The sequence below is a fragment of the Mustela nivalis genome (genome assembly GCF_964662115.1).
Source record: "Mustela nivalis genome assembly, chromosome: X".
NCBI lineage: Eukaryota > Metazoa > Chordata > Mammalia > Carnivora > Mustelidae > Mustela > Mustela nivalis.
The window spans coordinates 89,979,401-89,983,889 of NC_139040.1; positions in this window are offsets into that span (position 1 = coordinate 89,979,401).

Genomic DNA, 4,489 nt, shown 5'->3' on the forward strand with positions numbered 1-4,489 from the left:
AGCATAAAGAAGACAAGGTAAATATACCTATTAAGTAATAGTTTCAATGTCCCAAATAGAGCGATAAAATACTACTTTTAGATAGACTATGAAAGTTAAATATATGTTTTTAATTCCCTAAAACAAGGATCATCAAGTTTGGGACTACATACACTGTTTTTTTTCTCTCTTCTTGTTGTAGTATAATACAAATAACATAGAATTTACCATTTTAACTATTATAAAGTACACAAGTCAGTGGCATTTACGACATTCACAAGGTTGTACATCAACTGTGTCTTGTTCCAGAACATTTTTATCACCCCAAAGGAAACCCCATACTAATTAAACAGTCATTCCACATTGTCTTTTCTCCCTAGCCCCTGGAAAACACCAACATATTTTCTGTCTCCATAGATATGCCTTTTCTTAATATTTCATACAAATGGAATCATTATTATATGGACTTCTGTGTCTGACTTCTTTCAGTTAACATAATATTTTCAAGGTTTATCCATGTTGTAGAAAGTATCCATACTTCATTTCTATGGTTGAATAATATCCTGTTATATGGGTATATCATATTTTGTTTATCCATTCATCAGTTGATTTCCTATTGTGCATAGGGCTGCTATGAACATTTGTGTACAGGTTTTCCCTTGAAGAACTATTTTCAATTATTTTGGATATAAAACCGGAGTGAAATTGCTGGGTTATATGATAATTCTATATTGAACTTATTGAGGAAACTCCAAACTGTTTTCTAAAACAGATGAACCATTGTATATTCCCACCAGCAACATCTAAGTGTTCCAATATCCCCATATTCTTTCCTAACTTAATATTTTTTATTTTTTATATTATAGCCATCTCAGTAGGTGTGAATTGATATCTCACTGCAGTCTGATTTGTATTTCCCTAATGATTAGTGATTGTCTTAGTATATTTAAGCTGCTAAAACAGAATTCCATAAACTGAGTGGTTTATAAAAAACAAACTTATTTCTGACAGTTCTGGAGGCTAGAAAGTCTAAGATCAAGGTGCTAGCAGAACCAGTGTCTGGTGAGAGATTGCTTCCTCCTTCATAAATAGTCAACTTCTTATTGTAACCTTGCATGGTGGAAGAGATGAGGGACCTCTCTGTGGTCTCTATTATAAGGGCAAGAATTCTATTCATGAAGGTCTACCCTTGTGACCTAATCACTTCCTAAGGTCCTGCCTCCAAGCATAGTTACACTGGGGGTTAGGTTTCAACATATGAATTTGGGAGGGCATATAAACATTCAGTTTATAGCAGTAACATATTTTCATGGACTTATTAGCCATTTGTTTTTTTTTTTTAAGATTTTATTTATTTGACAGACAGAGATCACAAGTAGGCAGAGAGGCAGGCAGAGAGAGAGTGAGAGAAGGAAGCAGGCTCCCTGCTGAGCAGAGAGCCCGATGCGGGACTCGATCCCAGGACCCTGAGATCATGACCCGAGCCAAAGGCAGCGGCTTAACCCACTGAGCCACCCAGGCGCCCTTATTAGCCATTTGTATGTCTACCTCAGGGAAACGTTCATTGAGTTCTTTGCCTGCTGTTTAATTGGATTATCTTTTGCTATACAGTTTTAAGACTTTTTAAGTATTCTGGATACTAGACCCATATTGAAAATATAATTTGCAAATATTTTTTCCCATTCCAGGAACTTTTTATGCTCTTGATAGAGTCTCTTAATGCACAAAAGTTTTTAATTTTGATGAAGCTCAATGTGTGTATATTTTTCTTTTGTTCCTTATATTCTTGGTGAAATATCTAAAAACCCATTGCCAAATACAAAGTCCTGAAGATTTACCTCTAAATATTCTTCTAATGCTGTTATAGTTTGAAGTCTTGTATTTAGGAATTTGATCCATTTTAATTAATTTTGTATACAGAGGGAAGGACCCAGCTACATTCTTTTTCAAATGGATATGCAGTTTTTTAACACTTTAAAAAAAAGACAATTCTTTCACAATTGCATGCTTTTGAAACCCTTGTCAGAAATCAATTGGCCATGATATATTGGTTTATTTCTGAACCTTCTGTTCAACTCCATTAATCTATGTATCTATCCTTATGTCAGTTAACACTGTTTTGATTCCTGAAGTTTTGTACTAAGTTTTGAAATTGGGAATTGTGGATCCCTCTACTTTATTCCTCTTTTTCAAGATTGTTTTGATTACTTAAGGGCCCTTGCAATTATATATAAATTTTAGGTTGAGGTTTTCCATTTCTGCAAAAGGCTAATAGAGATTACCTTATATTTGTCAATCATTTTCAGGAATACTGCCATTTTGACAATACAAAGTCTTCCAATCTATTAATACAATGTTGGTCTCCATTTTTATGTCTTCTATAATTTCTTTTATCAGTGTTTGTAACTTTCTGCTACCAATACTATAAGTCTTTTTTGTTAATTTATACCTAAGTATCCTACTGTTGATAATGTCACTGCAAATAGAATTATTTTCTTCTTTTTTTCCCCTTCATTTCTTATTTGGTTGTTCATTGCTAGAGTAGAAAACTACAACTGATGATTATGTGTTGATTTTGTATCTTAGAGTTTCACTACATATTTTTATTAACTCGAATAGTGTGTGTGTGTGTGTGTGTGTGTGTGTGTGTGTGTTTGTATGTGTGTGGCTTCATACAGGTTTTTCTATATATAAGATTATGATGTATATGACTAGAGATAGTCAAAATTTTTTCTTTCCAATTTGGATGTCATTTTTTTACTTGCCTAGTTCCTCAGGCTATAACTTTCAGTTCAATGTTGAATAGAAGTGACAAGTGCAGGAACCCTGTCTTATCCCTGATATTAAAGGGAAAACTTTTGTACTTTCACCCATGAGCCTATTGAGTCTGATGTTAGGTATAGTTTTTTTCCTAAATGTTCCATATCATGTTAAGGAGTTCCCTCCTATTATTTATTTTTTCAGAGATTTTTTTTAATTATAAAAAGATGCTAGATTTTGTCAAATGTGTTTTCTGCATCAGTTGGGATGATCACATATTTCCCCCTTAGGTTGTATTAATGTGGTTATACTGATTATCATATATGGAATCACTCTCCCATTCCTTAGATACATTATTCTTGATCATAGTGTATAATACTTTAAATATGCTGCTGGATTTGGTTTGCTAGTATTTTGTTGAGGAGTTCTGCATTTATATTAATTTGGGGTGTTAGTCTATAGTTTTCTTATAGTATCTTGTCTAGTTTTATTTTCTGGGTAATGCTGACCTCATACAATAAGTTAACAAGTATTTTCTATACTTTAGAAGCATTAGAGAAAGATCTGTGCTATTTATTTTTAATTTTTAAAATTTTTTTGAAGGGAGAGACTTTATTTAATTTTTTAATTTTTTATTATATTTTTTATGTTTTTAGTTCCGGTTAGCTAACATACAGTGTTATATTAGTTTCAGGTGTACAATATACTAATTCAACAGTTCCATGGATCCCCTGTTCTCATCATAAGTACACTCATTAATTTCCACACCTATTTCACCCATCCCTCCCTTCTGATAACCATCAGACTGTTCTCTATAATGAAAGTCTGTCTCTTTCTTTGACTTTCTCTCTCTTTCTTTCCTTTGCTTGTTTTGTTTCTTAAATTGCACATATGAGTGAAATCACGTGTTATTTGTCTTTCTCTGACTTATTTCACTTAGTTTGTCTCTGGACATTTAGGCAGCTTCTATATCTCGGTTGTTGTAAATACTGCTGCTATAAACATAGGAGTGCATGTATTCCTTTGAATTAGTATTTTCTATCCTTCGGATTGCTAGATCATAGGGTAGTTCTACTTTTAACCTTTTTAGGAATCTCCATACTGTTTTCCACAGTGGCTGCACCAGTTTTCTTTCCCCCAAGCAGTACAAAAGGGCTCCTTGTTCTCCACATCCTTGCCACTACCTGTCCTTTCCTGTGTTCTTGATTGTAGCCATTCTGACACGTGTGAGGTGATATCTCATTGTAGTTTTGATTTGCATTTCTTGAGGATAACTCACATTGAGCATCTTTTCATGTGTCTGTTGGTCATCTGGATGTCATCTTTGGCAGAATGTCTGTTCATGTTGTCTGCCCGTTTTTAATTGGATTATTTATTTTTGGCTGTTGAGTTTTTAAGTTCTTTATGTATTTTGAATACTAACCTTTTATTGAATATATCATTTACAAATATCTTCTCCCATTCTGTAGGCTGCCTTTTAGTTTTTTTGATTGTTTCCTTTGCTGTGTGGAAGCTTTTTATTTTGATGTAGTCTGAATTATTTCTTTTTGCTTTTGTTTCCCTTGCCTCAGGAGATACAAATGTTGCTGCAGTCAGGGTCCTTACTGCCTGTGCACTCTTCAAGGATTTTTATGGTTTCAGGTCTCATGTTTAGGTCTTTCATCCACTTAGAATTTATTTTTGTGTATGGTATGAGAAACTGATCCAGTTTCATCCTTTTGTACATTGTTGTCCAGTTTTCCTATCACCA